This window comes from Bos javanicus, chromosome 24 (assembly GCF_032452875.1).
Source record: "Bos javanicus breed banteng chromosome 24, ARS-OSU_banteng_1.0, whole genome shotgun sequence".
Lineage (NCBI taxonomy): Eukaryota > Metazoa > Chordata > Mammalia > Artiodactyla > Bovidae > Bos > Bos javanicus.
Window position 1 is genome coordinate 56,739,369 of NC_083891.1, and position 13,906 is coordinate 56,753,274.

The window sequence follows — 13,906 nt, forward strand, 5'->3', positions numbered from 1 at the left end:
TACATATCTGAGGTTATTGCTATTTCTCCCAGCAATCTTGATTCCAGTTTGTGTTTCTTCCAGTCCAGCGTTTCTCATGATGTACTCTTCATATAAGTTTAATAAACACGGTGACAATATACAGCCTTGACATACTCCTTTTCCTATTTGGAACCAGTCTGTTCCATGTCCAGTTCTAGCTGTTGCTTCCTGATCTGCATACAGATTTCTCAAGAGGCAGGTCAGGTGTTCTGGTATTCCCATCTCTTTCAGAATTTTCCACAGTTTATTGTGATCCACACAGTCAAAGGCTTTGGCATCTGGACCACCAGAGCAGTCCCCAAAAGCAATTTCAGATGGAATAAGAACCCTAGAAAGCAAGAGTCCTGGCCTGTGAGTTGGAAGACCAGCGCTGTGTGACCTTACCCAGGCTACCTCATCTCTCTGAGCTTGGATTTCTTCATCTGTAAATTTGCAATCGCATTTGTGCCTCCCAAGGGCCTGCTGAGCACAGGCTCTGTCCAGGGCCCAGGACAACCTCAAAACTGTCATAATTCCTCTGTTCCTGGACAATCATACCCCAACATAGGAGGATGGACTAAAGAGCTGGCTCTCTAACCCTACTCTTTTTGAAAAGTAAATTTATTTATTTATCTTTGGCTGTGTTAGGTCTTTGTTGCTGCGTACACGCTTTCTCTAGTTGTGGAGAGCCGGGGCTCCTCTCTGAGCACGCAGGCTTCTCACTGTGGTGGCTTCTCTTGCTGCGGAGCACAGGCTCTAGGTGCTCAGTTTTCAGGGCTTAGTCGCCCCACGCATGTGGGATCTTCCAGACCAGGGACTGAACTGTGTCCCCTGCATTGGCAGGCGAACTCTCAACCACTGGATGACCTGGGAAGTCCTCTAATCCTATTCTTTAACTCAGGAATCCCACGAGCTGTTTCCTTCTCAGGGAAAGTGAAGTACAGCCCACTGAAACCATTTTCCAAAGGATAACTGAGCATCAAACATTATTTTTTTTAATGGGCCGCCAAATTTTCCATGCTCTTTTGGAAGCCTAGTTTAAGATTATATAGGAACTCTACTAAAGCTGGTCAAAATTGAGAGTTACCAAAGCCCCGGAGTGCTCTGGTGGGGCAGTTTCTGCTGGGTTGAGGGTTCAAGGCTGCTGTAACTGGAAAAGGCTGGGCTTTACTTGGTCAGAGCACCCCATCTTTATCTGCTTCGTAGACACTCAGGGCAGGACCACCAGAGGTTGCGTGGCTAGTTGGGACCAGGCAGGATGGAAGCTCAGGTTTCTCCAACCCCGCCCATAATAATGGTTACCGTGGTGAGTGGTCACTCTGGTCCAGAGCATTTGTGTTTTATGTGTCATCTCAGTTCATCTCTGCAACAGGCGGCTGGTAGGTATTACTCTCATCTGAGTGGTGAGGAGGCAGCGTTTTGAGAGGTTTGATTACTCAGGTCTCATATCTGATACATGGGGAGCCAGGGCTGGGTTCCTGGTCATGCTCGTAACCACCCACCCCAGTCCTGAGACTGCATTTCTATGCTCTGACCCTACCATGCTGCCTTATAAGCAGATGGCAGCATCTCAGATCCTCAGGCATGAGTGGGAGTGGTTTCGGGGAAAGGCAAGAAGAGCAGGTGCAGGGGGTTGAAAGTGAAAGTAAAGTCAAAGTTGCTGAGTCATGTCCGCCTCTGCGACCCCATGGACTGTAGCCTGCCAGGCTCCTCTGTCCATGGGATTCTCCAGCCCAGAGTCCTAGAGTGGGTAGCCTTTCCCTTCTTCAGGGGATCTTCCCAAGCCAGGGATCAAACCTGGGTCTCCCGCATTGCAGGCGGATTCTTTACCATCTGAGCCACCAGGGAAGCAGGGGGTTGAAAGGTATCCTCCTAAAACATGTATATGGCTTAAACCGCAGAACCTGGGATGTGATCTATTTTGGAAAAAGAGTCTCTGCAGATATAATTAAGGATCTTAAATTGAGATTACCCCGGATTATCCTGCTGGGCTCTCAATCCAATGACACACCTCCTTCTCAGAGATGGAAGAGAAGATGCAGACGCAGAGGAGAAGCTGTGGGAAAGTGGAGGCAGAGATCGCAGGGAGGCCTCCGCAAGTGAGGAATGCCTGGTGCTCCCGGAAGCTGGAAAAGGCAAGGAAGGGCTTTCCCTAGAGCCTTCAGAGGGAAAACAGCTCTGCAAACACCTTCATTTTGGACTTGCTTTCCAAACCGGGACAGAATAAATTTCTGGGCTTTTCATGCCACGGAGTTTGAGGTACATTGCTACAGTAGCCCTGGAGAATGAGACAGAATAAAGATTTCCTCTCAGAAGAGTTGTGTGCCTTTTTAGGGGATGTGGATCCAGATCCCATCTGTCTGCAGCATCCTAGTCCTTCTCATGAAGCCAGATTAGTTACTTAGGCTTCTAAGGCCAACAACCTGGTCCTGTCAAACTGAAATCTCCATTCTCATGGGAGGGTTGGGAGCTGAAAGGCCATCTGGTAAATTCACACCACCTCCCAGTCCAGACTCCAGCCCGCCCTCCTCAAGCCCTTTACCATTACAAAGCTTCTAATGATGGGTTTTTTGGTACTATTATTCCATCCATTTTTGCCTAATGAGGGCCAGTTTCTTTCCCAGTAAAACTTGGCAACAGACCCCAGACATGTTCTAGCCTGAGTCCAAAATCTAGATTTACAAATTAGTCAAGGCTCGAGTGTGTTAGAGAAAGATTCTTTACTTCATCGATGGTTTCCTTTATTTTCTTTTACCTTTCAAATACATGTCAAATGTAATTAGATTTACAAAACCCACCTCCATAGAGATATTTAGGAACACACTTTTACATAAATTATGATCCATGGCACAGATTGTGGGTTTATTCACAAGGAACCCTGGGGTTATGAGATGAAAGGAACTGGATGTCCTTCTAAGATGGATCTGGGACCGGCAAACCAGCAGGTAGGGCTGATGGATTGAATCATCCTTCCCTGTTCCTACTCTTCTCATCTATAAATCAGAAGGACCATCTGCCCCAAATGTAGGCAGTTTAAAGAATCCTGGAACAGCGCTGTTCTGATGGCCAGAGATGAATGTCCTGGGAGGTCAGGCCAGTGTAGGTCACCTCTGTCCATCCCAAGGGCTGCAGGGCCAGTAGGCAGCCAGACCACTGAGAAACCTGCCTGAGCACAAGAGTCAGGAAGTTCTGTCTTACAATTATTTTTAGTACCTATTTAATATTTAATAAACTCAATTAAAAAAAGAATAGTCCCAATCATCAGACACAAACCTTGGAAAGACAAATATTTGAGGATGCCTCCAAAGCAGATAAAAGGAGAGAGTTTGGTTTTTTTTAATAAAAGCTTATGTTAAGATTTTTAATAAAATGAAATCAGCATAATAGCAAATTCTGTGGGACTCTCCCTGTGAATCATGCCAAGAATTAATCCTTGGAGGCTGGAAAATCCTTGTGGATGTAGAGTTTGGGGAATGCATACAAGTCCAAGTTTCCTCCAATTTCAGAACAAAGACACCTTTCCTCCAACTCTCCCAACCTTCAGGTACACACACACACACACACACACACACACGTACACACACATACACACACACACGTACACACACACACACGTACACACACATACACACACACACGTACACACACACACACACACACACGTACACACACACACACACACACACTCGATGAACCAAGAAAGGAAGGAAAGAGATCAGTAATGAGAGAGCCCACTAATGGGTTGGCTTAAGTATAAAACAACAGCCCATCACTGTTCTAGAAAATAATCAATCAAGCACTTAATTTTAAACATAAAAGTAAGCTGCCAGGAGACTGCTAATAGATAACCAAATAAATTAACAGTTGTAGGTGGGATTTGAAGCCAGGTCAGATTTCCTTCCCCCGCCAAGCTCTGAGCCCATGCGGATAAAGGGGCTCCCCAGCTGGGCACTTGACATCACACTGTCTCCAAGTGGGAAATCTCCTTTTAGCCAATGTCCCCTCCCAGCGGGCTGGTCACTTCAGGGAACTGCCCTTTGTGTGTCTCCTACGTTTTATAACACGGTTACTCTACAGTGTTGATGGGCGACTTGGTCTTGGCCCAGGGCCTCAGTGGGTTAGCATGGACATGAAAACCTTCGGAAGCGTAGAAACAGGCAGGAACACGCTTCCTGCTGACCTTTCTTAAAGGGACAATTGTGTAAGTGCTGAGGTTACCTGAGTTGGAGGCCCAACCCAGTTCTGATGGACGGCGCTGCCCTCTGAGAGCTGGCTCAGAGCCACGCGGGGACAGGTGGGCGTGCAGGACATGTGCAGCTCCACTCAGGTAACTGCAGAACCATAAAGTGAAAAAAGAAGTGAAGTCGCTCAGTCGTGTCCGACTCTTTGCGACCCCATGGACTGTAGTCTATCAGGCTCCTCCATCCATGGGATTTTCCAGGCAAGAGTGCTGGAGTGGGGTGCCATTTCCTTCTCCAGGGGATCTTCCCGACCCAGGAATCGAAGCCGGGTCTCCTGCATTGCAAGCAGATGCTTTACCATCTGAGCCACCAGGTAAGTGAAATGCACACGTAATCCCCCAAGTTGTTTCAACCCGAAACTCAGTTTTCTTCCAACATTCAAACTCTTTGCAAAGTTATTGATGAAGAAGGACTAATAACTTTATTGTCTGTCTCTTCTCCCTCTACCCATGACCTTCTCAGGGCAAGTGACCAAAAAGTAGAAGCGACAAGGAACATGAAAGGCAGGACTAGAGAACTGATCCCCGATTCCTAAAAAAGGTTCTGCGAGGGCTCTGAACTTCAAGGATAACGTTCGTTCTGACATCACATCTCCATGAAAAAACAACACAGTGAAATTCTACCTCCTAGAATAAAGTCACACTGAGTACAAGACAGCCAGCCGTCATCTGCTAACCAAACAAGTAACCCAAGTCAATAATAGCGACCATACACTGACCATACACCAAGCACTGCCCCTTACTAAATACATTATGCATGTGATCTCCTTTAATCCTCTTTTAAAAATTTGCAAAAATATCCTTTGATCCAGAAAACCCACTTCTAGGGATTTTTCCTATGGAAATGATTGAGGATATGCCCAAAGATTTTTTTTTTTGTCTATAAGCCTATTTATCAAATATAAGCAAAAAATTAAAATAATAATTTCCAATAATAAACAGGTGGTAAACAAATTACAATACAAATTCATACAGCATAATATTGTATAGCCACTTAAAACTATACTGTAAAAGAATAGGTAATGACAGATAAAATTTGTCCATGAGATAGTGTTCGATGAGTAATGAGCATAGAAGAGTAGAAACATGATGAGTATTTTTAGAAGTTTAAAGTACACAACATAAATATACATAAAACACATGGGATGAGATTCATCAAGTGCCATAGGAATATGAGCGATTCTTTCCCTTTTTATTTCTCCTTCTAATTTCTTAAAGTTTTATGATAGGAAATATCTTTTAAAAATGATGACTCAAGGGAATTAATTCCTTGGCAGTCCAGTGGTTAGGAACTTTCACTGCCAAGGGCCTGGGTTCAATCCCTGGTCAGGGAACTAGATTCCATAAGCCATGCAGCATGACCAAAAAATAACAGTGTTAAATAAAATTTTAAAAATGACTCAAGTACCATGTCCAGTCCCTTGGAGGGAGGGCATGGCAACCCACTCCACTATTCTTGCCTGGAGAATCCCCATGGACAGAGGAGCCTAGCGGGCTACAGTCCATGGGGTCACAAAAAGTTCAGACAGGACTGAGCAACTAAGCACTATGTCCAGTTGTTCATAGATGTTTGTTAACTTAGCCCAGTTCACATGCAAAGCCCTTCTGGTCTACAGCATGGTTTTGCACACATTGTCTCAGCGGACCTTCAGAGCAGTCTTTCTGGGTGGACAGGGCAGTTGTTTTCAAATTCTGCAGATTTCCAAACATATAAAGAAATTAAAGAGAAAAATACAAAGAGCCCAGAGCCTCCCTTTGCCCCTCAGCGGGCAGCAGCCAGGCCTCACTGGAGGAGGGTTGCCCAGGCTGTGGTCTACCGGCCTGGTGCTCCAAACCCTCCTGTCCATGAGGGTGCCGCAGCTCCACCTGCTGCCTCCTTGGCTTTCAGAGTAACCTGTCTCATTCCTGTTTTGACTTTTCCCCGCATGGGTGCTTGAGTTTTCCAGAATTCTGCTCTGCTCTGGACATGAAGGGAGTATGTGGTAGGGGACCATTCCAGGATACATGGTCAGCAAAGTCTCCCAAAAGGAATGGAGTCAGCAGTGTGATGGAGCTGGCCTGTGCTCACCGAAGCCAATTATTAGCATCTCTTCCCAACTCTGCCATCAGTGACATCACAAAGGTAGCTCAGGAATTGGCTGAGGTGGACATATTTACACCATAGAAACCCGCAAACCCTGAACATTGCAGGACCTATTCCCTCCCAGAAAGCCAGTTGTTAAGTGTCCAGCACAGGGCTGAGTGGTCTTAGAACTAGAAATCCATATAACGGAAATGAAGTTCGACTATCCGGACTCTTGCTGTAAACACGATTATGCCTGCAGAGACTAATGCAGGATATGAAGGTTGTTTTGAAATGATGTCACAATTCAGAAAACTTGCATATTTACAAACCTGCCAATTTGCCTCCTCTCCACCCTCCTTGTGGCCACTTAATTTGAAAAGGATCCAAGCAAGAGGAAACAGTCAAAGAAAGGCCATCTAAGGCATTTTTTAAAATCCCCAAACTTGATGGACCCAAGTGATGTTTGAAACAAGAAGAGCCACTTAGGTGCTCGGTCCAGGACAACTCCACCGCCTTGACCCGAGGTCCCCCTCCTCCAAATGTCCTCGTCGGGGGGAGGGTGGCGAAGGGGCTCGCTGGTCCCTGCTCTGGCTCCCAGTCCTGGGGCCACCTCCAGGGGTGCGGAGGTGTGCTTCCTGAACCAGCCTGGCTCTTTTCTGCGCTTGTGGAGGACTCAGCGGGGAGTGAAACCTGATCAGGAAATAATTTGGTCCAGATGGTGCTGATGCAGACAGAGATAACGGGCAGAAGCATTCAGCAGGGCACATTGCTAGTCTGGGGGAATCCATTTACATTTCTTTGAGGATTGTCTGTACAGGGATGCCCCTACCCTCCAAGGGTACCTTGGGTTACCTAGCTGCCCGCACGTATCTGCGCATGCGCCAGAAGGGACCGTCCGCTCTCCGGATAAAGGTGGGACGAGACCGACCTTTTCTGCCCGGCAGCACTGTGACAGCTCAGCTGGGTACTTGGCCTTAGGGGGATGTGGAGCGGATCAGGCATAAAGCCCTGAAGACATCCTCAGCTCCCAGGGATCAAGGGATTGCAGCAAAGGATAACGGGGGTGCTGAAAGCATCGCAGATGCGCCGAAGGGTGAAGGGGCTGCCCGGAGCGGCGGTCTCCATTTCAGTCAAGTTCGGAGGCATAGAAGAGGCTGGAATCCACCATTTGACCCAGGCTTGTTTTTGTTTTTTTTTCCTCCTCGTGTCACAGACTCGACATAAAAAAAAAAGACACAAAGGAAGGACATTCCTCATCTGCAGAGCCCAACCCTCAGAAGAGATGGCTTTGCTTCAGGAAAAATAGGAGACGTGAAACCAGAGACACCAGAATGTGATGGGAGGACTGCGATAGGATGGGAAGACTCAGGGCGGCCATCAGGCGGCCTGGACCGGGCGCTAGTCTCATCCGCTCCGTGGTCACCGGCCCCACGAGGTCTGGCTCATCAGGGGAGCGGACCACAGAAAGGCACTCGGAGCCACGGGCGACCTTGGGAAGCGCGGCACGTGTTCCCTGAACAGACACCGCTCGCTCACTGCAGCCTGTGATCCTCCGGGCGAGTGACCTGGAAAGTTGAAGGAAGCCCTGCTTCCCAGGCCTCTGATGCTGGAAATCAGGCCTCCATCCGCCCCTCCAGCCGCAGCTGATTGAGAGAGAGAAACCTTCACTCTTCAGGGCCTCTCTTAGTACCAACAGGTCCGTGAGAATTTGTTGGACATAATTGGGATTTTACTAAAAACATTAAAATCTCCAGTCACCGCGGGGTAGCTCCCACTGTAAAGAGACAGTGATCTATATAATGAATCTGGGAACAATGCAACCTTGAGACCCGCATAGACCATCTCCATCATCCTGAAAAGTTCCCTTTCAGGCAATAGTGTTTTGGTAAATGGTCACCAACCAGGTATCTGGAAAAAATGATCTATGTATATGTGTGGATATTTATTATATTAATAACTTTCACCAGTATAAAAGCCATAGGATGCACAATTTACAGCCAATAACAAAATACATAATACTCTTTCCTATAAATCCCATGTAGTCAATAAATTCTCAAAGAATGCTTTTGTTGATTTTTATCAAGCTCTTGCATATGTGCTTCCCTGGTGGGACAGTGGTAAAGAATCTACCTTCCAAAGCAGGAGACACAGGTTCCATCTCTTGGTTGGGAAGATCCCCTGCAGAAGGGAACGGCAACCCACTCCAGTATTCTTGCCTGGGAAATCCCACAGACAGAGGAGCCTGGTGGGCTACAGTCCATGGGGTCCCAAAGAGTCGGATGTAACCGAGCAACTAAACAGCAACAACCATGTTTATCTGTAGCCAACTTATACAGTTCTGACATGAATGCTGACGATTTTATTTACATTAATGAGTAATACAAATGTGACATAATTTCACTTGGAGACATCAGATACTACTTTTCACATAATAGGATATTTCCTCAAAGTTTTGTGCTATTCACAATGACTGTAACGGCTACAGATGTGACACCTTTTAAAACACACGAACATTTTTTCCATCACTCTAAATCTAGGTAAGCAACAAAACAAGCAAGCCCTGCGTTGTTGTATGTGCTGATTTCCAGTGTAAACAGCCCTCTTGTAGTCAATTTCAAGCTACCCACAGGGTGTCAGCTGGAAAGAATGGTAAGTAGCTCATCATTAGACAGTAGCTTCACCACAGAGGTGTCAGAAACGCAAATAACCTCTAGAGAAACGATGATAAAATACAGTAAGGTCATTGGGAAATGATTATTGAGTGTTATTTTTTAAAATATAATTTTACTGTAAGATATTAACATGCTTTTAAATAAATCTGTACTACTTTTGGCTGTGCCGGGTCTTCGTGGCCGTGCTGGCTTTTCTCTAGTTGTGGAGAGCGGGGGCTGCTCCCGAGTTGTGGTGAGCAGGCTTCTCCTTCCAGAGGCTTCTCTTGCTGGGGAGGACAGGCGCTAGGCGAGGGCTCAGGAGTTGGGGTTCTGGGCTCCAGGGCAGAGGCTCAGTACTTGTGCTGCATGGGCTTAGTTGCTCCTCAGCCCATGGGATCTTCCCGGGTCAGGGATCCAATCTGTCTCTCTTGCATTGGCAGCCGGATTCTTCACCATTGAGCCACCAGGGAAGCCCAAGATATAACATTTTTAATGACTGCTCTGTAACAACCTGAAATTTTAACCAACTGGCTGACAAACCCCTGCGTGTATCCCTGTGCAGTCAATCCCATCCCGTGAGTTATATATATATACACGTGCTGTGCGGTGCTAAATCACTTCAGTCGTGTCTGACTCTTTTGTGACCCCAGGGACTGTAGCCTGCCAGGCTCCTCTGTCCATGGGATTCTCCAGGCAAGGATACTAGATGGGTTGCGATGCCTTCTCCCAGAGAAGGCAATGGCACCCCACTCCAGTACTCCTGCCTGGAAAATCCCATGGACGGAGGAGCCTGGCGGGCTGCAGTCCATGGGGTCGCTCAGAGTTGGACCTGACTAAGCGACTTCACTTTCACTTTTCACTTTCATGCATTGGAGAAGGAAATGGCAACCCACTCCAGTGTTCTTGCCTGGAGAATCCCAGGGGCAGGAGAGCCTGGTGGGCTGCCGTCTATGGGGTCACACAGAGTCAGACATGACTGAAGCGACCTAGCAGCAGCAGCAGCGTGCCTTCTCCAGGGCATCTTCCCAACCCAGGGTGTGAACCCACATCTCCTCTCCTGCATTGGCAGGCAGGTTCTTTACCATTAGCGCCCCCTGGAAAGTCTATATATATATAATTTTTTTAACAAGGAAAAAGGTAAAAATATAGAATACCGCCTGTATTCTCAGGGTAAAATGATTATTTCTTAAAATACCAGGAAGATAAAGCTTCAGCCCATTGGGGAGAGTGGAAGGAGCAACTCCAGCCTAGATACTTTCCTTTCGAGAACAGGCTACTGAGGGGGTGCCCGGAACATCAGCACGACAGCTGTCAAACCACCCGAAATGGGAGCTGGCCACTCCTGCCAGAGAGCTTATCACCAAGGTTCAAGCCAGGCTTTTTTCCAAAAATGTTTTTAATTCCAACATCCCTCCTAATGGCTTACTGTAGACTAATTTAGCCAGGAGTTATGCTAAAAATGGAAGCTAATGATTTCAGCAAAAAGTAACTAAGGCGGTACCAACAGAGTATATTGTAAGGAACGTTATCATGGGTGCCTTTGTTTTCCACTTTCCTGTAGAAAGGCTTAATAAGATTTCCACAGCAAATGCAAACCCGCTTCCTCCCCTCCTGAGGGCCTAGACTGTGAATGTGGTCTCTGGAGGCAGCGACTCCCCAGAGCCCTCCTGAGGCTCGTCTCACGCTGGGAGCCGCAGTTCCGCTGAAGAGTGCCCACTGCTGTTGCTTGCCATGATTGCCTTTCGGCGAACATTGACAGCATCAGCTTCCTCCTCTTGGAGTGCCCGCCAGTGCCCACCACTCAGCTCAGTGCCTTGCAGCTTGCCACACTTTACACTTTCCTGAAGACATTGTAAAAAGAAGCATGCTTTCAAGGCAAAGATCTGATATTGGTCATAACACTCCACTGTCCAACCAGGACAAATCTAGCAAAAAAACCAAAACCAAGTTTTCAGGCGCCACTGTTTGAATGAACCAGGAGTGTGAGAAGGTACGCGCACACTTCGGTATCATTGTTGCTCAGTCATTAAGTGGTGTCCGCCGCGGAGACCCCATGGGCTGCCGCACGCCAGGCTTCCCTGTCCGTCCCTGTCTCTCAGAGTTTGCTCAAACTCATGTCCATTGTGACACAATTAAATATTTCAGCTGGCAATGATTGAAGCAGAATTCAGGTTTCTTGAGCCATTCCATGTTCAGATTTAATTCATTTGATGTATGTATCCTGAAACCTTATGATACCAACTTTTACTAATAAAAAAAGAGATTTGAGTGTCGCAGAAAGCCGCCTGAACTGGGAGAAGTTACTCATGGGGCTTCTTACAATGGAATCTCAATTGTTAGGCGATTAGAACAAAATTCCCAAGAATGATATTTACAAAGTCCAGGCACAACCTTGATGAAAGGATTTTAATTGTATAGTTTTTAGAAATAATGAAAGAAATGGTTAGCTTTTGTCTTCCTCTGAGGATTCCCATATTAAGTCAAAAACTGCAGGATCCTAACTTAGGATGCTTTAGTTTTAGGGTCAACTCAGAATTTTCTTTTTCCAGCTCGTAACATCTTAGTGAATTTCCCATTTCCACCCGATGTGGGGAAGCATGTTCATGGGCCATCTTCAGGATCCTGACAGCAGGGCTGTCGCGGGCCGATTTAAGACCTTAGAGATGCAATACCGAGGATGCAGGCGAGGGCTCTAGGCTTACACACCGGCACTCGCCTACAGGCACACAGGTGTGAGTTCCTGCTTACAGCCGCCAGCTTTAAGCTCTGCCCTCTGGCTAACAGAGAAGTGGGCTCCTTGCCCATCCCACCTCCTCCCGCCCCTCCCACAGGCCCCAGCCCGGGAGCGGAGGGAAGAACACAGCAGAGTCCTAGGATCACAGCCCCACGAGGTCCATTCTGGGGCGGGGGCATGTCCCACTGCTGTGCCTGCGCAGTGGCGGGGACCCACCCTCATGGTGCAAGCTGTATTCTGGATAAACACAGTGGCGTGAGATTGAGCAAATGACCTCTCTTCTTGCATACCTTAGGGTTCCTTGAATTAAATACCCAATTTATGAGAACAGATTAGCCAAGGGAAAAAAAAATGCAGTGACTTTACTAGGAGACTCATCCCATCAACTCAGTGTATCTTCCCCCAAAAGAAATGAAGAAGAAAATGAAATATCTATTATTATGTAAATGTCCTAAAGTAAATTTAGTATTGTTAATATAATGTACCTTCGGACAGGCCAGTCTGGACAATTTGGAACAGAAAATCCACTGACTCTTCATATAGCTACATAATCATCATTGTCTAAATAATTTCAGCCATAAAGAAAAATGTGACAGAACCCTGGAGAAATGTCACATTCTGCTTAGGGGATTACTTGAGCAGGGATGTGTACTCTGAGGTACTACCAGGGAAAGTCATGGGTTTTTACCAGTCAGCATCGACTAGCCATGGATGTACATTTAAAGGGCTTTTAATAATGAGTTCCATTTCTCCTGATACAAAACAAATTTTCTTTGGGTGCAACAATTTCCTTTAACCTTAAAAAGGTCAGTTGTTCCAGAATGCATATTCTATAGAAGAGTTCCTTCCTCTTGTGCTAAATAGACAGGGTTCTGAGCCTTATAATAACCCTGGCAAGCTAAACTGCCTCATCATCACAGCTTCTGCAAGTTTGCTGTATAAGGTGATTCATCACTTAAAGCCAGGTCTGGGCACAAGTGCAGCTTAAAGAAAGTGCCAGCTGTACACTGCTAATTACCAGGCAAACATTTGTATTTCAAAGTTGACAGACAGGATAATAATTCCCACAGACCATTAGTTCTAAAAAGAGCGACTGTTGATTCCATCCCACCAAATGCTCCACCTTCAGGCATGGGCCCCTACCCATCTTTAGTTAGTAACAGTTGAAGGCAACACTTCTTAAATCAACAAATGCCTAGGCAGTGATCCTCATAATTAAATCCCCCTGTGCCTCTCACTGGGCTTCCCTGGTGGCCCAGATGGTAAAGACTCTGCCTGCAATGCAGGAGACCCAGGTTCAATCCCTGGGTCAGGAAGATCCCCCAGAGAAGGGAGTGGCAACCCACTCTAGGATCCTTTCCTGGAGAATTCCATGGGCAGAGGAGCCTGGCGGGCTATATAATATAATACAGCCCTTGGTGTGGCAGAGTCAGACACAACTGAGCCACTAACACTTTCACTTTGCCTCTCACTACAAAGGCCAGTCTGGCGCAACTTAGAGTCAAGGATGCTTTTCCTGACAGCCGAGGCACTGTTGATTTAAAGTTTCCTTAGCAATAAGGGTCTTCAGACACCGTAGCCAGAGCTGTTGGTTGGACTTTCCCCGCAGCATCTCTAAAATAACATACATTCAGTGAGCAGTGCAGGTGAGCAGGCCCTCGGCGAATTTCCTGGAGGAGGCAGAAGGGTTGCAGGCAGGACCAGCCTTCCAGCGCCAACCCACAGAGCTCATTTCACTGAGGGACAGTCCTTCAAAGTCCACCTTGAACCCAGTTCCCCCAAAGTGGGCAGAAACAGAAGGGGACAGCTCTAAACAACTGTCTATGCCATGTACCCTCTTCTGGAAACAAATCTACTAATAGGAAAGCCAATTTGGGGAAAAAAAATGTAGATGCTACTCAAATTTCAGAGCTGTTATCAGTGGGGGAAAATTATTAATGAAAGTGAATGGCATGTTTCTTGCATTACAAATTAAATTCCTCCTAATAATTTTTATTAGTAACAAATTTGGATTGCTTTTAAAACAATATATTTTTATTTGGTGTGCTGGGGTCTTAGTGTGACACGTGGGATTTTTAGTTGTGGCACGTGGGGTCTGGTTCCTGATCGGGGATCAAACCCCAACCCCCTGCGTTGGGAGCACAGAGTCTTAGTCACTGGACTCCCAAAAGTCCCTGAATTACTTTTGATTTAACAGAGACAATGAGTCATACTGG

The 13,906-nt window shown here is 46.6% G+C and overlaps 1 long non-coding RNA gene across 1 annotated transcript; it reads left to right on the forward strand.

Moving 5' to 3' along the window:
- Window positions 1-1,259: 1,259 nt before the first annotated feature.
- Window positions 1,260-4,893, forward strand: LOC133237777 (uncharacterized). The gene is made up of 2 exons (XR_009733339.1): window positions 1,260-1,379; window positions 4,704-4,893. It is a non-coding gene; the product is annotated as an uncharacterized LOC133237777 (long non-coding RNA).
- Window positions 4,894-13,906: the final 9,013 nt, after the last annotated feature.